This window comes from Castanea sativa, chromosome 6 (assembly GCF_040712315.1).
Source record: "Castanea sativa cultivar Marrone di Chiusa Pesio chromosome 6, ASM4071231v1".
NCBI lineage: Eukaryota > Viridiplantae > Streptophyta > Magnoliopsida > Fagales > Fagaceae > Castanea > Castanea sativa.
In genome coordinates this window covers 5939236-5964292 of record NC_134018.1, presented here as the reverse complement: position 1 = coordinate 5964292, position 25057 = coordinate 5939236, and the positions used below count along the sequence as shown (strand labels likewise).

At 33.2% G+C, this 25057-nt stretch overlaps 2 pseudogenes; both read right to left on the bottom strand.

The window, feature by feature from the left end:
• Nucleotides 1-2207: 2207 nt before the first annotated feature.
• Nucleotides 2208-5363, bottom strand: LOC142638428 (receptor-like protein 7; annotated as a pseudogene).
• A 3816-nt stretch (nucleotides 5364-9179) lies between these two features.
• Nucleotides 9180-23383, bottom strand: LOC142638427 (uncharacterized; annotated as a pseudogene).
• Nucleotides 23384-25057: the final 1674 nt, after the last annotated feature.

Sequence of the window (25057 nt, the reverse complement as noted above, 5' to 3'; positions counted from 1 at the left end):
GAAATGTTAATAAATGTTTTAAGGGCATTGGTTTAGGAACAATTTTAAGAAACATTTTATAGGAAAATGATAAAATAATTCTTTTTTTTAGGATTTTTTAAAAATATTTCCCATGAAAATGATGCTAAAAACTTTCTTAAAATAATTTATTAACAATTGCCTTAAGAACACCGGTTAACATGACATTTTTTTTTATACCATATTAAATTATCGATTACCTCTGAAATTTAAGCTATTAAAAAATTGTGAATTTAATTGTTTAACTATAATTCCATCAAATTTTGATAATTGAGTCTGTTGTTTATATTTGAAGACACAGCTCTCAATGTTAAACCGCACAGTATAACAATAAGCAAACTGACTTCCTTCCCAAAATATAGCAAGAGCAAAAGGACCAAAGTAAAGAGGAAACTCCCCCAATAACTCTCCTGTTTCCCAGTAATACGAACAGAGGGTGACTTACATACAGACTTAAGTAGCAACCATTTTTTAATAGCTTATTTCTTTCCAAACCAAACCAAATACGACCAGTCGTTTATATTGCAGCTTTTCATTTAGTAACACAGGGTATATACATTGCTACGGTATTCACCATGCCTTTTTTATTTTGTTTTTTTGAGTACACAAATAGAAAAAAGAAATATAAGAGAGAGTACATATATTTGATTGGTAGCAACCAGAAAATTTTACACCAAAACTTCATATTTGATTCAAAGTTCAAACGAAAGATTTTTCTTTTTCTATTTCTTTAATTTTTCTTTTTTTATTTTTAATTTTATTTTTATTTTACGTGTCCAAGTGTGTTTATAGATAGAGTGATAGATACTGTGATTAAAAGAGCAACAATGAATGGCTTCTTTTATTTACAGCTTTTGTGTGTGTTTGTTATTGTGTCTCAGATTTTGGATTTCCCATGTTTGTTTTCTTATTAAAAGCTGTATGATACTAGATCTCCCATTTGTTGCATTTTACATGTTTGTGGAAATGTGTGTTAGAATTATGTGATTTATTTCTGCATTCTATAGAGTTTGTGGGGCTTCTCTAGGTGTTTATATTCCATTTCCCAGACAATGCCCAATGCACACCCCGAAGGGACATGAACTATTGCTATTGTTGTGAGCTTAGGTAAGAATTGAAATCCATCATCCTTTTTTTATTTATTTCCCTTTCAGTTTTGTTTCCTCAATACTTATTCGTTATTTGTACTCATGATTTCTGACACTAACCATTGATAAATTTATCAATGATATGGAAACAGAGAAGCTCTAATATAGCTTTTGATGGCTATTAGTGTTATTTCTTTTATTTTGTAATTGTTGTATGCAAATACATCTTTCTTTTTCTTTTTTTCGTTTTCCTTTATTAGATTTTTTAAAACTTATTTGTAAATATTTGTAAATATTTGATTATTTTAGATTTTTGCATATGTATATAGGGTGGATTGACGGAATAAAGTTGGAAGAGAGAGATGGCTACGTTTTCTGGTGATTTTCTATAATAGTAAGTTATTAACAAGCACTTTGCTATCTTTGATATTCGCACGCTTATAACCTTAATATTTCTCTATCTTTCCCATTTTGTTATCTTTTGTTTTCTTTGTGGTGACTTTCCATTTCTTCACCAGTTTTTATTTATTTTTACACAGTTGGCTTTGTCTAGGGCATTCTATTCTCTGGCTTTAGCCATTAGATAAAAATATAAGAACTTAAGTTTATTTGTTTCAGCTCGAGACAAATAAAATCGGCTTACACCTTTAAACAAAGTTTTTCTTTGCATCGCATTGATTTGCAACTAGTACATACATAAAGATAAGCCAACTAAGAACAACACCAGCTCCAAGATTAAGTCCAACACACGACACAATTTTAAAACAAACACATAGAATACCCTCAAATGTACATACATAAAATCTGAAAATGATTTTTTGAGGAATAAGGAAACGACACCATAATTCATACAAGCATGATCCACTCCTTGATAGTTGCCATTCTAATGAACACCTGTAAGTCAAAGCTAGTAATCTTGACTGATTCATAGTAGAGAATAGGGTCCTCATCACTTTTTACAATACCTTGCATGCAAAACAGAGAAAACTTACAGATTATGAACTTCACAAAAATACTGTTTTAACTTCTTAGATAAGTTTATACAAAACCACACAATATAAATTCAAAGAGGATTTTGTCACACTTACCTCAGAGCACACATTAACTTCTTCTTCGCTTGGGTCTTTGGTTGTTGGGCATTGTCACCTTTCCATTCTGTTCTCCTTCAATCAACCTTACTGGCCACTGCGGTTTTCCCATTTTAAACGTAACATATCCCATAGCTAATCCTAACACCAATCCACATCCATACCCAATCAACACAGCCTTCCAATCAAATCCATTTCCAAACATTGAATCATTATTGTCTTCTTGGAAATTTAATGCTAGTGGTGGAGGTGGAGGCTCGTCAGCACTACATTTCCATGACAGTGGAAATCCACACAATCCCGAGTTCCCATTATATGAGTCATTTTGAAATGTAGCAAATTGCTTACCTTGAGGTATGGATCCAGTAAACTGGATTTGCAAAAGGTTTAACACGGCCAAAAATGTTAGGCTTGTCAATTGCATGGGAATTTCCCCACCGAGTTTATTTGAACAGAGATCTAACAATTCAAGTGCTAATAAATTTGCCAAAGATGATGGGATATGTCCAGTTAGGCTGTTATGGGAAAGGTTGAGCAGTTGGAGAAATTTAAGCCTTCCAAGTTCTTCTGGAATCTCTCCTTGGAATTTGTTGCTTGATAAATCAATTGCTGTGAAGATGGTCAGGATTTTCAGTACTTCTATCCCCAATCCTTTTACTGTTACCACTACTGAATCTTGATAATAAGTTGCAGTTGGATATTCGTGAAGATAATATTCACCCAAATATTGTTGTTCAGGTTTATCTTCATCGATACTCCTCATGCCTTTCATGTTTTCAAAATAATTTCTTGGTAAAAGGCCAATGAACTCATTGTGGGAGAGGTCAAGAATTTGTAGTTAAGAGAAAAACATCCCATCAGTTTTATGATTTCCAATTGGACCATGGAGTCTATTAGATCCCAAGACAAGAATCCTTAGATTTGATAGAGCTTCCAACCAAGAAGGGAATGAATCATTTATCCTGTTATTTCCAAGGTCTAGAACTTCTAGACTTGTACAGCGAACCAAAGATTTTGGTAATAGCCCTTCAAATTGATTACCATTTAAGACAAGAGTTGTCAAGCTATAGCCCCATGAAAAAGTATCAAGGATGATGCCATGAAAATTATTCATCTGCAAATCCATCACTAAAAGAGAATAACTGAAGTTTCCCAAACATTGTGGAAGTGGCCCACCCAAATTGTTGTGAGATATGTCAAAGATTGCAAGGGAACTTACATTACAAATCATAGATGGGATACCCCCTGTCAATTTATTGTGTGAGATAGAAAAAACTTTTGTATAAAATGGAGGAACAAGAAGCTTTCCTTGCAATAGATTGGCCTGAAGGTCAAGTAACCTTAGATTCTTCCATGGAAGTCTATCTATACTTGATAAAAAATTATAAGAAAGATTTAGGTATACCAAATTCTCCCCAATTTCAAACATCCATTCCGGGACTTGACTGTAAATGCTATTATTAGATAGGTCTAAGTTTTCTAATCTTTTTGACAGTTTTATGAAATTTGGGAATTTGGTTATGTTGCAAGAAACTAAGTTCAAAGATTGAAGAGCAGGGAAGGTATCATTAAATTTGCTTTTGATGCTCAATAATTGATTGTTATATGAAAGATCAAGAGTTTGAAGTTCTTTGAGCTTTGTAGACTGATCAAATTCCACAATGCCACTCAAGTCATTTGATGAAATATCAAGCTCTATAAGATTCACAAGATTAGATATTGATTTTGGAATAGAACCATAAAGCCTGTTATTTTCCAATCTAAGAATTTGTAAGGAATTGCTACTTTGGAATTCACCAATTTGACTTGTGAGTTGGTTTTAAGACAAGTAAACTTTGGTGAGTCTTGTGAGGTTGGTCAAAAAATCAGGAATTCTACCTCTAAGGTTGTTGAATCTTAAGTCAATAAGATTGAGATCCTTTGGCTTTGAAAGTGATGGAATTTGACCAGTGAAGTAGTTAGATCGGAGGAAAATTTGAGTAACTTTTGTGAGGATCCCAATTGATGAGGGAAATGAACCTGCAAAATTGCAATTTTATGAGATTCAAACAATTTGCACAAACTATACATTGTAAAATGAAAGTGATTATGGGATCTTACCATTGAGATTGTTGTATTCTAGACCCAAGTATGATAGCATCTTGAGGTTTGAAAGTGATGATGGTATCTCACCACTAAAATGGTTTTCAGATAAATCCAAATCAGTGAGTTGTGTAAGGTTACCGAGTGATACAGGTATTGGGCCGTTAAAATTGCATTGACGTAATCCCAATTTCCTTAAGAATTTTAGATTGTCAATTGATTTTGGTAATTCTCCTGAGACATTAGTGTAAGAGAGATCCAAAAACCTTAAGGGACTTGTCAAATTTACCAATGGAGAAAACCCTTTGAGTTCAATATTAGACGTTAAAGAGTGTAAGTAGGTTTGGTAGGCGAAAAATATCAACTGGTAACGTCCCTTGCAATTCACAGTTAAAGAGACTAAGGGTTGTCAATGAAGAAGAAATATTCATCAGAGACCTAAGTGAAACAGAAGACATGTCAACCAAATCAAGATAAAGTTCTCTTAGCATCTTCAAATTTTAGCAAGCCTTCTAACAACAAATGTTTCGAGACTAACAAAATGATTTTGAGAGAGATCTAGTGAGGCCAATGGGGAGAGGTGCGATAAATGAAGTGGGACTTGGCCTGAAAACACACAACCTGAAAGGTTAAGATATCTCAACCTAGTAAATTGACCAAACCCAGATGAAATCAACGAAAGTTCAAAGTCATTGAAAGCAAGCTTGAGATGTTGTAAGTGAGAGAGAAGAAAGAGAGTACTATTTAAAGGGATGGTGCCTTGAAGCCAGCTGCAACTGAGGTCAAGGCCAATCAGGTTTCCCTTCACCCTATCATAAGTAACCCCATCCCACGAGCAGCAATCAGTGCCCTTTTTCCAAGACTCCATCTTTGGATAAGAATGCTGATAACCCAAAAGGTTACAATCATAAGAAGCAAATTCTGAAAAGGTAAATAATTGCTTAAAATGGAGTAATGCTAACTACTGGTCTTGGGAGCACAGTGGTTTCAAAGTAGAGGCAATAGATGATGATGATGATGAAGTAAAAAGACAATAGAAGAGCAGTAAGAAGTAGAAGTGTTGAGAGAGCCATATTAACCACCTCATAATTCCAAATGAGATCAGAGGCAAATATATTATGTCTTTAAAGCAGAGCTGGAAGGTGTGTATTTTATATGAAAGAGTGATGATAACTACCTCATAGTTGTACTTGTTATCTTCATTTTTTTACTTTATTAATATTATCTAATTTTTATTTATGTTCTCAACAAAGCCATCATAGATTCCTTGATTTCTTAGGACAGGTTCGTTGATTTCTTATGGTCTATCATGACTTTGGCTAATGACTCAAGAAGCACTAATGGAATGGGCACCTCTTCCGTTTTCCTTTCTTTCACAATCATTTTCAACAAAGCCATCGTAGTCTACACTTCAGATGATAGAATTCTAATGGGTGTCTCACAAACACTAACAATTTAAGTCTTAGTCTTTGTACTTGCATTTTTAGTCTTCCCATTTACTTATTCCTTTTCCGCGACTAAGCTCATAACCCATTCATACCAACCTCAATAACAATTTAGTGAAACTATAACTAGCTAAAACCTCAATAATTTCCTATTTAAGCTAACTTTGCTAAGAGTATTCACTTCAACATTTTGTGATAACTGGTTGAGGGTGATGCAGAATGGTTTTGATTGAGTAGATCCCTGATACCACCGAATGCATAATGGAAATGCAGTAAGACTAGATATCGTTCTAGCTTAACAGTAGCCTTGAAAACTCAGGGAAAGAAGTCTGGATTCTAGTTTTTACTAGATATTTGAGAAGTTCTCAAAGAAAATTTTATTCAAGTAAATTTTTTTTGGCTTGTTAATCAATGCTCTTGTACACTTGTTAAGGAGGCTTTAAACGAATCCCACTTGTATGATTGTTTTTTAGCTCAATGCTTGTATTAGGAAGTGGTTGAAGTGACTTGAGTACTTATAAAAAGGAAATCGATTGCAATTAAAAAATCAACCTTAATGAATGCACTAGTGCACTCATTAACTGGACCCATATGTTCACATGTTTTTTTTTATTTGATAATTCAATAGTTACAATGGGAGATAGAAAATTTAAACTCTAAATGTTTTTGTTAGAAATACTAAAAAAACCAATTAAGTTACAAGACTCTTGGCCATAAATTCCCAAATTAGTCTTAAAAAATATTGCGAGTCAACTATTTTATTAGTTTAATTAATCAAAATATCAGATCTAACAAGAGCTATACTTTGGATTTGTCTACCTACTAATAATCCTTTAATGTGAATCATAAGATGTTACTTTTATTGCGGTGTTGGCGTTTTAATCCATTAAAAACACTTTTAGTGCTTAGTGATTTTTATTATTATTATTATTATTTTTTTTTTTTTGTTGAGAAAAGTGGTTAGTGAATTCTGGTTCAATAATATTTTTGTAATTTTGTTACATGCAGGCTTTATAAACACTAATAGCAGATTTGCCCTATGCTCCAAAAAAATTTAATGATTTTTTAAAAAAATATTCGATGATTTTTTTTCCTGTTAATTAAAAAATTAAAATAGTATATGAGACTTATAAGTATTAGTCTCAATCCCTTCTTAAAATGAAGTGATTATTTTCTAATAAAGTATAGTCAATACAATATATTAGATTTTGTAAATTAAGCTATCTATATATTTGTTATTAGAAAGTGTTTTAAATTTTGTATATTTTTTTAAGAAAATATAATATATTTTACATTCAATTATTATATAATGCGAGGTATTTTGTAAATAAATTAATGTGTGGTTGGATTTTTTTCTAGTACTTCATACAAATGATTCATCCTTTATATGTCTTGAATGGCTAAAGAAGGAAGCATGTATGAGCAAATCCATCATATAATATTAGGAAAAAAAATACAAAACTTTAATAACATAAGAAAATATAATTTTGTCAAGATACTTATCAATATTACACTAAAAATTTGACATAATTGTCAATTAAATAGCTCCTCTTTTAACATAATCTTCTCCTCCTAAAACATCATCAAAGAGGACAAAATGGACTGAGGTAAATTGAACGGACCGAATTGGATTAGAGTGGACCAAAATGGACCGATGGACCAAAATGGACTAAAATAGATTGAAATAGACCAACGTGGACCGAATTGGTCAGAAGTGGACCAAATTGTATGGACTAAAGTGGACCGGATGGACTGAAGTGGATCGAAATAAAACGAATGTACCAATTGGATTGAAGTAGACCGAAATGCTATGTTGATGTGTTTCAACATGAGCATAATAATAATAATAAATACTATGCTTAAGCTTTTAGGTATTATATAGATGAATTGCAAATCTTGTACGCATAAGTATATGTAGGCTACACATAGAAAATACAGTCACTTGCAAGAATTCTCTCTCTCCCCAGGCAAATGGTCAGAGAAATTGTGGGGTAGCTTAAATGAAGTAAAAATACACAATTGATATTTAAAGCTCATGAGATCACCTTTCTTTTGTTACTTAGAAGGGCTAGAAAAACTAATGCAGCCTACATTAATTTTATATCAAATGTCAGTTGCTGGCTTTGTCATTATAGCTCAAAATCGCTACAACTCACTTCAATTTCAATGTATGCACCATGAGATTCAACCCAAGTTTCCATACGTAATAGCCTAGATTGGTTATAAAAATAACTTGAAGGAAGGGCATCCTAGCGATAAATTAGGATACTTACAGCTTGTAGAAACATCAAAGCCATACTAAAGACAAAAAAACCTGTGGGCAGATCGCCAAATGCCACATTTTTGAGAAGGTAAAATGGATGATGATTTGTTTAAGTGTCTAAAATGTTGGTTAAACAAACCACTTCCTGGTAAGAGTCTTAATCAATATTGTCAACCAGGAATGGATTTACCAACTCAAAGTTAATGGAAGTTACCGATAAGAAATATCAAGACTAAGCTAAGAACATATGTAATATGGAATCTTAGTTATTAATGGATTTCAATTTCACAGATGACTTTTTTTTTTTGTATCATAAGAGACAAATTATCAAACACATAGAAGGCATAAACAATGTACACAATATTTAACAGGTCCATTACCAGTAATATATTTAACAGGTACATCACAACAATAAAGTCTTTCAAACAACGCATTAAGAAATAATCCCAAATACCTTTAAAATATTTGCTTTAATAGGTTTCAATGACCATGGTAGGAGAAAGAAAAGCTCACACTCTAACGATAATCTCTCACACTTGTGTGCTCTACCTTCTATATGTGCTGGAAGTTCCAACATCAGACTATATTGGCCTTGAGAATTTGGGCAAAGAAGAGGTAAATAAGCCTTCATGGGCCTTGGAAGTTTCTACAGAGTAGGTCTTTTTCTTTTCCTTTTTTGTGGGGGGGCGGGGTGAGTGGGGGAGGGTGGCAACTGACAAAACTTCGACCTTCCTTGAATAAGGGTGTGTTTTCCACTTTTCCATTCCTGATCAAGGACCAGATCTAACTTCCATGTCTAAACCCTTTTTCATTTTGAATTCTAGTATTTTTATGATTATGATTTGAAATATTCCATTTTTTTTCTTTTGATATAAAATCAATTATTCATTGATACAAAGAAAATATTAGTAGCCAGCACAAGACCATCCCAGAACTAAATTCCAACATGCCACACAATCTAAAAAAACAAACGAAACATGGAATTCCGGTAAATTATATATATATATATATATATATATATATATATATATATATATATATATATATATGTTCATCATATATGAGCACAATTATTCTATGAAGAAGTAAACATCTATACATACAAATTATTGTGCAACTTCTAAGACAAGCATATATAAAACAATAGTACAATAATATTCTAGAGAAATTTTTTTCAAAACACATCAACCACCCCTTAATTGCTTTAATTTCATCTTCCTCTTGATGTTTAAATATTACCCCCCTTCTCTTCTTTAGATACTATTCTCCTTTAACCAAGCTTACAAGCCATTGAAGTTTTCTAGATTTGGAAACAAGATATCCCAACCAAGCTTACAAGCCATTGAGGTTTTCTAGACTTGGAAACAAGATATCCAATGGCTATCCCGTACACAAATCCACATCCATACCCCATCATCACAGCCCTCCAACCAAATCCACTTGTAAACTTTAAATCGTTGTCCTCTTCAGATGGTGGTGGTTCAACAATCATACATTTCTTTGATAATGGAAATCCACACAATCCTTTGTTCCCAATGTATGAGTTGTTTTGAAAAGTATTAAATTGTAGACCTTGAGGTATGGGTCCTATAAGTTTGTTTTGCGAAAGGTTTAAAACAGCTAAAAATGTTAACCTTGTCAATTGCATTGGTATGGAGCCATTGAGCATATTTGAAGAGAGGTCTAAGGATTCAAGTACCAACAAATTTCCCAACGATGATGGGATATAGCCAGATAGGCTATTATGGGAGAGGTTGAGCTCTCGAAGAAACTGAAGTGTTCCAAGTACTTTTGGAATTTGCCCATGGAACTGGTTGCATGAGAGGTCAATGGTAGTGAAGATGGTTAAGATTCTCTCTAGCTTAAGTTCCTGCCCTTTCCATACCACCATTATTGAGTCTTGGTAATAGTCTTCCCCAATATATTTCAATGGAACTTTTTCATTGACTGTTTTTATAGCTTTCAATCCTTCAAAAAAATTGGAAGTTAAATGACCCATAAAATTATTTTGAGAAAGATCAATTATTCGCAACATAGCAAAAGATGAGATGGCCTTGAAATTTTCAATTTGACCATAAAATCTATTGCACCTCAAGACAAGAACCTGTAGCTTTGGAAGCGCTTCCAACCAATAGGGGAATGAATCATTTATTTTGTTATTTCCAAAGTCTAGAACTTCCAACTTTCTACAGTTGACCAAAGATTGTGGTAATGACCCTTCCAATTGATTGTGATTAAAGACAAGAGTTCTCAAGCTTTTGCACTTTGCAAACATTTCAGGGATGGTTCCATGGAATCTATTTGTTCGCAAATCGATCACCGAGAGAAAATCACTCAAGTATCCCAAACATTGTGGAATTGTACCAGTTAGATTGTTAAAGGAGGTATCAAGGATTTGGAGGGATGTAAGATTGCAAATTGAACAAGGGATTTCCCCGGACAAGTTATTGTTTGATATAGAAAAGAAAACCACGGAAGATGGTGGAACAGGAAAAGTTCCTTGAAGAAAGTTGGCATGAAGATCAAGATTTTCTAAGTTCTTTCCTGGAATTTGCTCTATACTTGTCAGAGAGTTATGAGAAAGATTTAATGATTTCAAACTCCCTAGCACTTTAAACATCCATTTTGGGACTTGGCCTTTGATCCTATTGTTAGATAGGTCTAAGGTGTCTAAGAACTCTAAGGTTCTTAAAAAGTATGGAAATCTAGTTATGTTGCAAGATGCTAGTTTCAAGTATTTAAGTTTGGGGAAGGTATACTTTAAATTGTTGTTGATGCTTAAAGACAGACTGTTATAGGATAGGTCTAGAAAATCGATTTCATTGAGCTTTGAGAACATATCAAATTCTATAGTGCCACTCAGATTATTTGAAGAAATATCAAGCTTCTGAAGTTTCACAAGGTTTGAGATTGACTTTGGAATAGAGCCATTTAGCCTGTTGTTATATAACAAAAGAATCTCCAATGACTTGGCATGTTGGAATTCACCAATTTGACCAAAAAGGTGGTTAGAATTTAAGTCCAAATTTGTGAGTTTTGTGAGCTTGGTCATAAAATCTGGAAGTGTACCTTCAAAGTTGTTGCCTCCGAGGTCCAGAAAAGTGAGATCCTTTAGATTTGAGAGTGATGATGGAATGTGGCCAATGAAGTTGTTAGATGAAAGGTGACAATAAGTAACTTTCGTGAGGTTTCCAAAGGACTCGGGTATTGATCCTGTAAAATTGCAATTCCATTAGATTCAAAAGTATTTTAAAGGATTGGATGTTGCCCACATGAAAGAGATGATGGGATCTTACCACTTAACTTGTTGCATCGGAGATTCAAGAAAGACAGCTTCTTGAGGTTTGAAAGTGATGATGGCAACTCACCAACCAAATTGTTACTTGATAAATCTAATTCAGTAATTTGCGTAAGGTTACCAAATGATGCAGGTACCGACCCATTGAAATTGCACTGAGACAATCCCAAATGCTTTAAGAATTTTAGATTGTCAATGGAATTCGGCAATGGTCCTGAGAAACCTGTGGTAGAGACATCCAAAAACATCAAGGGATTGCTCCAATTTGTCGTTGGGAAAGCCCCTCTGAGTTCAGGATTACAAATTAAACTGAGCTCCCTCAGGTTTGGTAGGCGGAAAATGTTATATGGTAAGTTGCCATGCAATCCACAACCGTTAAGACCAAGGACTGTCAAAGAAGAGGACAGATTCATCAACGAATCAAGCGAAACAAGTGACATCTGAACAGCATCAAAACGGAGTTCTGTAAGCTTGGTCAGATTTTGAACAAGCCTCCTCATAACAGATGTATTGAGACTAACTTGTTTATTGCCAGAGAGATCTAGTGAGGACAGTTTGGAGAGTTTGGATAGTTCATGTGGGACTAGACCAGAAAACTGGGAAGAAGAAAGATTAAGTTTTTCCAACTTAGCAAACTGACCAAACCCAGATGAAATCGGTGAATTGAAGCAGTTGAAAGCAAGGTTGAGCTCTTGCAAGTTAGGGAGAAGAAAGAGGCTGCTATTGGAATGAATGGTGCCTTGAAGCTCACTACAACTAAGGTCAAGGCTAATCACGTCTCTCCCCATTGTATCACACGTAACCCCACCCCATGAGCAACAATCTCTGCCCTCTTTCCAAGACTCTTTCTTTTGATCACAGTCATCAGAATATTTGGAAGAAGAAGAAGAAGTGGGATCAGAATGAAGTTGCTTAAATTTGAGCAACGCTGAGCTCTGCTCTTGGGAACACAATAGTGTAGAAGAAGAGGAGAAAGATGACGATGAAGTAGGTTGAGAATGCAAGAGAAAAACGAGGAAAGCGAGTTGAGAGAGGCATATTATTAAGCAACCCATAGTTCTTAATGAGAAGAAATATCTATGTCTGCTTAGAATGGAGAGCTGGAATGTGGATTTTTATAGGAAAACGTTTGGTCTACTCCCACCACCACCAGCTTGAAAACGCGAAGGAAAAATGGATGCAAATGGAATGTGTGTCATTTTTTTTTTTTTTCCTCATTCGTCTCTATACTTAAAATGTTGAACAGCGAAGCACCATCATTGTCAGCTTAACCACTATTAAAGTTTGGTAAGAATAAAAATGATGGTGACTTTTTATTTTTTAAGTCACGGTCTTTTTGATATATTAATAATTTTTTTTTAAGTCACCATCAATTTGATATGTACCAAACTTTCTTTTTTGATAAATATGTACCAAACTTTTTTTTATCTTTGAAGTCACCATCATTTTGATATGAACCCAAGTTTAATGGCAGCTGAGCTGAACATGAAACATGAACATATATAAAAATGAAGAAAAATATGCCAGCTGACTACCTTTTTTATTTCTTTTAAACCAAATAAATTCTTATAAAAAATTAGACACAGAATATTGTAGCTTGTAAAACATGAAGTGAAACACTCAAAATACAGTAGAGAATTTCTATTCATAAAAAAAATAAAAATCAAATCAAGATCATGCTCATATTGACCAAAATTTTCTTTTTGAAATAGTTATAATTTGTTACTGATTGTGCAGCTCAAATCATTTTCTCCCTAAACTCCAAGCATTTTGTGCATAAGAAAATACTAATTAAGCTATATGCTAGCCCTTGGTCATATTGACCGAACTTGAGTGTTGTTTAAGTTGAAAAAAAAAAAGTATTTTATGAGACAGTCTCATGATACTTCTTCTTACGACATATGTAGGTCTCATCCCATATATATGTATCCTATACATTGTGAAAAATTACACTTACCATTATATATAAACTATTTCTCAAATTATACTTTACACCTTGGCCTTTCAGAATGCACAATTAGAACTTTAAATTATAACTCATGTTACACTTTGCATCATGTTGTCAACTGAGCTATTAACTTGGACGGAAAAACACAACGTCACATGAAAAGACACAATTACCCATTCTCTCAATTCCTTAAAAACAAAGGAGAAATTATACTTACCACCTTAAACTGTATTCCCAATACACTTTACATTCTAAACTTTGGTTTTCCATCCAAGTCATAAGCGGAATTGACGGTGGAGTGCAAAGTGTAACATGAGTTAATTATAATTTAACTAGAGTGTTAACCATGCATGGTGCAGAGTGTAATTTGATATGTAGTTTAGGGTAGTAACGTGTAATTACCCAAAATACTCTTTCATTAAACTCTCAACACAAACGCTTGACTTGGAAACTTTAAATCTTTCTATTTTTTATTTTTTAATATATAGAAATATTACCTTTTTTTTTTTTGAAAGAATATTACCATTCTTTGTTGGGAAGCAAGTTGCTCAATTTTTTTCTGTTTTTTTTCGCTGAAAGTTGCTCAAAGATTTCGACCATTGGAAAAATCTTCGGAGATTGTCCTTGACTTCTTGACGTGTAGAAGACTTTAGGTTATTTTGGATTATCTAGATCCATATAGTCTGTTTTTTTTTTTCGTTATAAATCTAAATCTATAGTCACCATCAACTAATGAAATTCTATTTAATAATAAAATTATAAAAGACTGACTAGCAGCATCGTTATTTCCATAGCCATGCTTTGTCAAAAAAAAAAAAAAAAAAATCCACTAATGACCGATATAGAATTCAAGTTTTCCTTTTCATTACAATAAGTATAAGTATAGATTCACCCCCTTATTTGGTATATGTAATAAATATTCTCTAAGGAGTACTTTAAGTTTTGTCTACTAAGTTCCAACAATTCATCACTTCAAAATATGTGTTTAATATGCATAGGTTTTTTTTAAAAAAAATTTCTTAAGTAGTCATTTTTTTTTTCTTCAATTGATTATTATTTTTCTAATTTTATAGTATTTTGTTACTTTTATTTAGATGTCAATTAGAATGATAGTTTCTCAAATGATTCTTCATTGCTGTACTGCTTTGTTACTTGTCGGTCAAATAATATTGTTACATATTGTTAACCATTTAGGTGGCGTTTGGTACGGGGTAATGTTTTAGGATTCCCAGGAATGTTTAAAGATTCCCATGTTTGGTTGTAAATTACGCTAGGAAATCAGATGCCAGGGGAATCCTTAAACCCCTCTCAGTAGGAATGTGGATTCCCTTTAAAACAGGTAGGAATCCAGATTCCCAAACTTAAAAGAAATTGTATTTTTTATAAATTGACAATTTTAACCATTTTTCCTTATCATTTAAGCAATTAAGATAAATTATAAAACAAATTATCAATATCTTCTCTCTTGTCTTTATCTTTTCCCGCCAAAACAACATAAACAAGATAAATAACTCTGCTAATAGTTATTTTTGTATTATTCTTGTCATTTTGAAACGTTAGATCACAGTTTTAATGAATGTGTTGCTAATTGATAGTTTATATAATGTTTTTTATCTATCTATTTAGAGTAAGATATTTTTTTAAAGGACTAATTAATAGTTTATATATTTTTTCATTATTTATTTAAAGGAAGATTTTTTTTTAATGGGCTTGGTACTTCACATTCAAATCTAAGGACAAAATGGAAAAAACAAATAATTCATTTAAGATTCCTAGGAATACACCAAACATTATTATCTCACATTCCTGGGAATCTCCCAATAAAACCAAACATAGGAATAGCTACATTCCTAGGAATGTGATTCCTAGGAATCACAATCCTGGAAATCTAGATGCCAGGAGTAATGTGGATTTCCCGTACCAAACGCCACATTAGTGTATTCCTCAGGTTTGTTAGTATCGTAAGTGGTAAATTAAGTGATTTTTTCTAAATAAAATTTCATAAGGTTAAAAGGTAGAATTTTTTTTTTAGAGAAAAAAAAAAGTTAAAATTATTAATAAAGCAAAGATTATCTCAGTGAAGTTAAAAATATATGACTAATACCGCATAAATACTTTATTTAAATTAAATTTTTTATATAACACTTGCGAATATTTCAATTACTAAATTATATATGATTTATTCAATTTTTTATGATATAAAATATATATATAAAAAAATTTTGATATTAAAAAATCTAAGAAAAGAAATTAGATTAAAAATTTCTTTGCACGCATTATTTTAGTTATCCCTCCCAAAACATTAATAATTTACTCACATTTTTAAGTAAATAACAAATACATACAAAACTATGTACGACCATGGTCCGTGGATAACTCAACTTTAGAATTTAGATTTCTAATTGACCCAACTCTTTTAATTTCTTAGACACTGAAATTTTATCTATTAAACTCATATTTTGTACGTGCATCTTCAATTTAACTACAACACCATATCTATTTTAAAAGCATGTTAGTTGATTGTTTTCATGCATTCTGAAGAATATCACAAGCACAATGCACAAGAAGTATAGATAATTAACGAAAAACAATCACCCGCATAGAACCAAACATGCAAAAAGGCCAAAGTAAGACACAGAAACAAATGCATACCTATTTCTGAATTTAATTATTTTGTTTCTGCTCCATCTGGTGATGTTCGAGAGAGAGCGATCATATTGGGATAGGAACATCATCAAAAATTTCCAAATTGGGTATGTTGTCGTTTATTATTTGGAGGCGAGGATAATAGAAGAATTTATAGGCCATTTTATGAATAGTTTTGTTTTGTGTATGAAATTCGTTGAAAATTGAATGAGGGGGGAAGAGGATGTTAAATGGATCCTCCTTAAAGTTAAAGGGTTTTAGTCCATTTTACCCAAAAAATATTTAAATAATAATAATAATCTAGGGTTAATTCCAAGAAATTCTAAATTTTCTATTCGGACATAGTGTTGATTTCAAGCAAGCTTTCTAAAACCCTAGTTCCCCAATTGGCATTAGTCAAGACTCTTGCCAATGAACCCTTCCCATTATCCAGATCGGATGTGCCAATTTGGGTCTTTTTGCCTTTGGGGGTTGAGTATTTGGGTGAAATGATTGAGTTAACTGAAGCTTCCTATTTTCAAGAGCAAAGTATTGTTTTTGTTGTTGGAATTTCACAAATCTAGGTTATGAGTTGTGTGTTGATAATGCTATTAGTGAGTTTTAATTTTGATCTGGAAGTTTTTATTTTAGGTTGATTTGGAAGTTTTTAACCAAACAAATCTAGGCCTTTTTTTTTGGTTGAGTGATGAATTTTTTTGGTTGGCTTTTTATTTGAATGAGTATTTTGTTGAATTTGTATAAAAATTGTATTGATTTAAATTTTTGGAAATCTAAATGTTCTTCCTAATGGTTGGCTTTTTATTTTATGAATTTTTTAAAATATATTTTTAGTTTTAGAATTTTAAAAATACCAAAACGTCTTTTTAGGACATTTATCGGTAACCCTTCTAATGGAAGTTGACAGAATAACTGAATTGAATAAATTTAAAAGTTAGAGAACTTAATTGAATGGAATTAAAATTACAGAACTAAATAGAGTTTTAGACAAAATTAGAAGATGCAATTTAAAATTTAGCCTCTCTTCTTTCTTTCTTTTTTGTCAATTTTTCTGCAAAAATATTTGAGAATTGATTGTCCTTCATCAATTTTAAAAATACCAAAATAAACGATTTTTTTTGTTTTGATTTTATTTTTTTATTATTATGTTTTTACTATTGGTACTTTGGATTTTATATTTGGTCTTATTAACTAAATCCATATTAGTATTTTATTTAATTTTTTTATAGGTTAGTTAATTTCTTTGAGTCAATATAATTTTCATAATTTAATAATTGGCCTTTAGCCCTAGTCAATTAGATTTAGGTTTAATCTTATTGGTCTATATCGGTGTGTTATTCTACTTCAATGGGTATAAGCTTATGATGAATAAAATTTCTATTGGAATCTTAGCTTCATGTTGTATCTAAGCGACAGTAGGGGAGTGCAATAAAGAAATAAAGTCAGTAGGTCTCTTGGGGTGCATATGGAGATGATCGAGACATTCATGAAACGATTTAGCAGAGTCCTTGCTCCTAAATTATTCTTATCAAAACAAAAGGAAGAGGAACTAGTTCAAGGCCCCTTAGAAGCCATGATCATAAAAGAAATAAGAAAAGTGGATCGACACACGTTACACAATAAAATGTCACTCACACATTTTGTTTTTTTTTTTTTTTTTGATACTAACTCACACATTTTATTGAAAACATGGAGTGCAATATGAAAAAAGCCATGGATAAAGTGAAAGATTACCCATAAATATGTCCAAAAAGAAATTTAAAACCAAAGGGGAACAACCCCATTATGTACAAACATTTGACAAAAAGAACTTAAAAAAATAAAATAAAATAAAAACTTGAGCTCAATATCAAAACTTGTAAATAACCCAATTCCTAAACTTAGATATGAGTCTACAATAAAATATTATGAGATTACCTTGAATTGATAAGGGAAAGATGTTGGAATCAAAAGTTTTGGTTTAACTGAAATTTGATAGAGTGTGGAAGAGAAAGGGTTTAGTTTCGGATGACTAAGTGAAAGCAAATTAAGACCAAATCGTTAAAATACATGTTTTAAACATGTCTGAGAATCTCAATTGACCAAGTGTCTATCAAGACATTTTGTATGACCTCTATTGGCCGAGCGTCTAATGAAAATGCATGCAATGCAAAATATAAAAGTTTGAATTCTCGGCTCTCACAGAGATACTATATAATAATTCACTCTCCATGTGTAAAAATTACTTTCACAAAGATTAAAAACACAAAGAAAAACATATATTTGGCTCTTTCACAAAGAATTTAACATGTTTATAGATGCTTAGATCCTAGAGTTGTTGGTTCTACATCGTTCGCCATCTTTGCAAAGGAAGGCTCATGTGTTGGTCAAAGCCATAGAGATGTCCTCTACTCCATGAAAAGTGGGAAATTTGTGCTCTAATTTATGAGATGTTGGTTTCCACTGCCCTATAAGAGGGCTTAAGATGTTGACTACATGCTCCATATTTGGCCTTTGGTATGGTTTGTGAGTAGTGCAATGTCCTGCAAGCTCAACTACTCTGTATATGCTCTCCATGGTCTCCTCATCAGGGTTAATAGTTTGATCAATGGCCATGGGGAAGTGCTCCTTATTGTTTAGAATCTCACAAAACCATGTAACTAGATGAGGGTTCTCATCTGGCAGAGTATCATCTACTGCTTTTCTACCGGTAATTAGCTGCATCAAAACCACTCCAAATGGATATACATCCGCTTTGGTGGTCACTCTTCCTGTAGCTATTGACAAGGAAAAGAACTCATCAAGATGACCTGCAATCATGGTTGTCAAAATCGCGATCCGGATCGTAAAATCGCACGATTTTACGATCCCACCTCAGCAAAAAGTTTAAAATCGTAGCAGGATCGCAAAAATGTTAGGATCGTAGGTAGGATCATGTAGGATCGTATAGGATCGTAGGATCGTATGGGATCCTACCGATCCTACCATTTGGCTTGAATTTTTTTTTTTTTTTTTTTTAAGTGGGATTCATTTGGGTAAACCTAAACCCACAAGCCCAACGGGTTTTAGAAGCCCAATAATGAATTGAAGTCCCAAATTTGCTCTTATGTCAACATAAAATCTCAAAAAAAAACCTATGGTATAAGTTTAAAGTTTTCAAAAACAAAACCTAAACTATTTAGAAACACAAAGCTCCAGCACGCACCTCTGTCCCGCACCTCCTCAGCCCTCTGTCAAAAACCCAGCACCTCTCAACCCTATTAATGGTGAGCCATCACTGCCTTTAAGCTTTCTTAACTTAACTTTAACGTTTAAAAAAAAAAAAAAAAAAAAAACCCAAGAAAAAACCCAGCACCTTAATCCTACACCTCCTCACTCCTCTGTCAAAAACCCAGCACCTCTCAACCCTCTCAATGATGTTGCCGTGAGCCATCGCTGCCTTTAAGCTTTTTGGTAATTTGCTTTGGTAGTTAGTATTAGTAGTTTATCATTTATTTGTACTTTGATAGCTTGATTCCATATTGTTGTGTTGTGTATATGATTTTGACAAAACTTTTAAGGTTTTTATTTTTCTATTTTTTTAACTAAATTAAGTAAAATTTGAAAAATTATGAAATAGGATCTTCATTATTTAATTAGCTAGTTTACCTTAGATTGAAAATTCTCTTTTGGATTACATATTGTAAAATTGTAGTTAGCTAGTTTTTATATGCTAACTAGCCTAACTTATTTTGGATTTGGAACTTAGAATTTGGAAAACATTTTCCATATGTGTAGATAATATTTTGGTACTTAGTTGCTAATTAAACATGTATTGAACTTTTTAGATACATTATGTCAAAAGTTAAATATATTTTGCTTCGTTAGAATGACATAAGAACGATATAGTGCGTGCAAATTACATTTTATGATACAATTTTTTTTTTTTAAATGGATGGATTCATATTTTAAGTGATTATATAATATACAAAGTCACTATCAATAGGTTTTTTGCTTAAAATATGAAAATCAGTAGGATCTTACGATCCACGATCCGATCCTACGATCTCCGATCCTACCTACCTCCCACGATCCTACGTAGGATCCCGATTTTGACAACCTTGCCTGCAATGGTTCAACTAGTGACATCTAACTAAAAAATAATTATTCATGGTGAACATTGGTGTCAACATACTTGGTATGACACAAGCACATGAAGATAAAAGATTATATACGTACAACAATAACAAAGTCCTAGTCTCAAATTATTGAGTCGTTCATAGATTCTTAATAAATTAGTCAAGGTCGACTATACATATATATATATATAGTGGTAGAGTCAAAATTTCAATTGGGAGGTTGGAGGAAATTAAAAAACATTATTAGAATTAATCATAAAAATATTAATATGTATGAGTCATAAATATGTATAATAATGCAACTATCATACAAAATAAAATATAAACGCAAAATGTAATTTATTTTTCATTCCTAGATTAATTTACTTTTTTTTTTAGAGAGTTTCAACCTATGGCTCCGCTCCTGATAATAGCTTTTTATTATTAGAACAAGACACCAATTAGTTTTTGGTGTAGGTGGAGATTAAACCCTAGATCTCTTATACAACCATTGAAGATTTTACCACTAGATTAATTTACTTAGTTGCTCTATGTGTGTTCATATTTTTGAAATTTCTTCATGATATATTTTTTTTCAATAATTTGATTAGTCAAAATAAATTGGTGTTAAAAACATAACAATATGCCTAGAAAGTTACATACTAAGTGATTGATTGCTTCAAAAAAAATTATAGAATTCAATATTTCTTTCTCTGTTTATCTAATTATTTAAATTTTGAGTTTATGACGAAAACCAAAGGTCAAATTTAAGACCTACAATAACTTATATAGCAAGTTGGGTAGTAAGGATGGAGAAAATAATATTTATAAACTTGTTTAGATTAGGAACATGAAATAAAGAGACTCGCATGGTGTCTAATGCATTAAAGTGAAGATCATAGACTGTTGTAAAAGAATAAGCAGATTTAAGAAGCATGGGGATTGATATGGAAATGACATAAAAGAGTGGACTAATGTGGACTTGCGGCCCGATCATTCCCATAACACCCTTGATTCTATAAAATGACAAAAATCAAGGAGCAATTGGAGCAATATGAAGGCTGTACTAAAATACTAATAACACTCCGTCAATGACAGGTATGAGAGATTATTTACAATATTATTTTTATACACAAATAAGAAAGTTGACTGACTTCAGTATTAGAAAGCTTCGTCCGACATCATATTGATACTACCTCAGTGATGTGATTTGCTTTAATTGTGCAGGTAATTTGGGAGATTGTCCAAGTTTTGAATGGCCATTTAATCACTATACTCTTATCAAATTCAACTAAGACACAAGAACATAAAATCTTAGGCTTTAATTACCTCCATATTCTGGCGCAAGATAACCAAACGTCCCAGCTAATCGCGTCCATACAGAGTTCTTTCCGTCAGGCGCAATTTTAACCAAACCAAAATCTGCAACCTTGGCCCTCATATCACTCCCAAGAAGTATGTTGGAAGGTTTTAAATCTCTGTGAATGAAAATTTGTGGTGCTAAACTATATAAGTATTCCATTCCGCGTGCCACATCCATTGCTATCTGAATCCTTTGCTTCCAAGTAAGAGGAGAACACACATTCTCACCCAAATCAAACAAATGTTGTGTTAACGACCCCTGTGGCATATACTCATATACCAAAAGTCTCTCTTTCTCATTGATACAACATCCTAAAAGAGAAACCAAATGTCTATGCCTCACTTTATTAAGGACTGAAATTTCCGCCTGAAATTCATTGATTCCTTTGCTACCCATTGCAGCAGATTCCATCCTTTTCACAGCAACCTTGGTCCCATCATGGTATTCTCCTTTGTAGACAACTCCAAAACCTCCCCTACCCAAAATGTTATCTTCATTGAAATTGTTGGTCGCCTGTTTTAGAACTTCGATCGAAATTTCAATATTCCGTACACTTGTACTTCTACTTTCAGGATTCTCCACTACTTCAATCTTCACTGAAATTGTTGGTCGCCTGTGCCTTCTACTAATATAACATTTAATCGAGACAAATAACATGACCACAACAAATATGATCACAGCAATAACTATACTAGCAATCATACCAGGCAAGATGGAAGTACCACTTGACCCCATTCCAGCCGGATTGCCACTAGGCGATGTGCCATTCGAACCTGGCGGAGCACTCCCTCCACTTCCAGAGCTCGGAGTATTCTTCCCAATCAAAGGATTACAGGTCGTATTTAGCTTCACTGAATCTCCAAATTTTGGTATCAACCCAGTAAGGTTATTGTTCGAGACGTCAAGAACCTGAAGGCTTGTCATGTTGGTGAAAGCATCCGGAATGGAACCCGTCAAATTGTTATCATTCAGATGCAAATTCCTCAACGATGTGAGTTTTGCAAAGACAGGAGAGATCGTCCCAACGAATTGCTGCTTAGCAAAATTGATAGTGATAATATTACCCTGTGAATCGCAGATAATGGAAGTCCAGTCAGTGCAGGCGTTGTTACCTTTCCAAGTATTGGCTAGTTTGATTGGATACCCAAATGCCGCAGCGATTTCGAGCAATGTGGTCACTTGGGGATCACAAGGACCTGGGGTGTTTTTACAGAAGCTATTGATACCATGAGTGTGAGTAGTCACGCTAGATGGGAACTGTGGGTAAGGCCCTTGGAGGTCATTGTCATCCAAGGAAACGTTTCTCAGTGAGGGAATTGACATCAGTGAGGCTGGGATGAGGCCTGTAAATTGGTTGACTCTGAGCTGAAGATCAAACAAACTTGTACAGTTTGACAAGTCTGGGATGGGACCAGTGAACTGGTTCCTCATTAGCCACACTTGGGACAACTGTGTCATCGAAGATAACACGTCGATGGTACCAGACAAGCCATTTTGCTGATTGTTGAGCCAGAGGATTTGAATCCTGGATCCTCCGAAGGATTTAGGTAAAATGCCATTAAGATTATTGTAAGAAAGTCGGAGATCCTGAAGTCTTGGGAAGGAACCAAAGAAATCTGGTAAAGACCCAATAATGTTTGCATTGCTAGCCTAGAAAGTGACTAAACTAGTGGCCTGATTCAACTCGGTGGGGATGGTCCAAGGTGCAAGATAAAGGTTTTGGCTCAAGGTTAAGATTTGTAAGCTTGTGAGTCCTTGGAAGAAACCTGAAGGAATGGAGGTGAAATTGTTGTTGTCAAGGTAGAGTTTTTGGAGAGAAGTGAGGTTGGCAAGGGAGGGAAGAGGTCCAGAGAGAGAGTTGCCTTGGAGAGAGAGTGGTGAGTTGGGTGATAGTGCCAAGATCGGAAGGAAGAGTGCCTGTGAAAGACTGAGAAGCTAAGTTGATGGAGGTGACACGGTTGCTTCCGTCGCAGTTAACGTTTTTCCACTTGCAGCAGTATGTGGTGGCGGACCAGCCGCTTGGGGCGGGGACGAAGGAGGCTAGGATCTTGGCCATGGCTGCAGCGTCATCGGCATATGAAAGAGTTAGGAAGGAGAAAATGAAGGTAAAGAGATATATCAGCCGAACCATTTGAGATTGAGAGAGAGAGAGAGAGAGAGAGAGAGAGGTGAGTTTGAATTCTGGCAGTGTTGATGTTCAAAGGTAAGGTCTTTTTTACATTTTTTGAACCCAAGAAAGGAGGGAAATGTGAGAGGGACCGAGTGAGCCGTGTTGGAAGGGCCAAGTTACTGTTAGAATTTTTCTAAACAAAAAACAAAAAATTGTCATGGTTAGAAATTGGCAGCTAACTTGAACTTGAAAATATATAAAAATAATAAAAAGACCGTCCTTTTGATTTAGACCCCAAAAAAAAAAAAAAAAAGACTATTGTTAATGAGATAGAGGGTTAATAGTAAATAAAAAAGTAATATTAGTAACTCAATTTAGAATTAATAATAGTAGATCAACTCAACTAATGTGAAAAATGTTGTCAAATTTTTTTTGTATATACTATTTATTCAATAGACCATTAATCTCTGAATAGAAGTCATCCATGAAGACTTGAAACTTATCTTAAATTATTCTATTCTTTGTCTGGAAAGAAAGTTGCACGAAAATTTTGGCCATAGCAAATTTCTTCTAACAACGCACCTTGACTTCGTAATTGAAGACTTTACGTTGTTTCAGACCATCTAGATCCGCTAATTCGCATCCACTAATCATGCCTGAGATTGAAGACAAATAGACTCTCTCTAGCTTGCTCGGCAATGCTCTCAACTTGATAAGAGTCTTGTAACTTAACTAATTGACATTTTTTTATATTTTCAATAGAGACATGCGTGCCGTGTTCAAATCTCCCACCACTAACTATTGATTAATATATACAAAGTAATGCTCTTGACTTGAAAAAATATTTTTCTAGTTGTGTTTTTATAAAATATGTTACAATTTGGATTCTCTAGGTAAGTTTTGCTTAACAATTTTCATTGATAATGTGGCAAAAATAATTAAAATAATACTGCATAAAGCATTTTTAGATAAAAGTCATGAAATTACATAGTACATGTGAATCACAACGACAACATCAACCTAAACAGGAAAATAATCCAACCCAAGGTCTTGTCAATTGCTGTCACACAGATAGAACTTATTAGCCCCCACATGGACAAAATAAACATCACATATATGAAACTTAATAGTCATCTCATAAAAAAAACTCAATAATAGTCATACAGATGGGTGCTTAGATACCAATGTCAGAAAGATTAGGGTTCCATGCAAGCTGGGTAATCACTAACATCTCACAGAAGGATAAAACATAAAGAGCTTATATATAGGTTTAAAATAATTAAACTGCACAACATATTGTTGAGTGGTTTCAAACAAAATACTGTCAATATTCCACAAAGATTTATAAATAAGCTCACAACTTTTCCATAATAATTCCCAAACAATAAGTTTTCCGACTGGTATCACAAATAATGAATCTCTACAAATTTTCAGGTTATCCTATAAATTCATTAAATAATTAGGAGTTTTTTGTTAAAAAAAAAATGTAAATCTGAATGATTTTCTATGTTTTGAAAAGAACAAGCTGAATACTTACATATTATTATGATGTTTGTTGAATTTTTTAGAAATTTTCAACCCTGAATCTCCTCCTAAATTTTATAATTAGCCAAATACCTGGGTGCATACAAAACA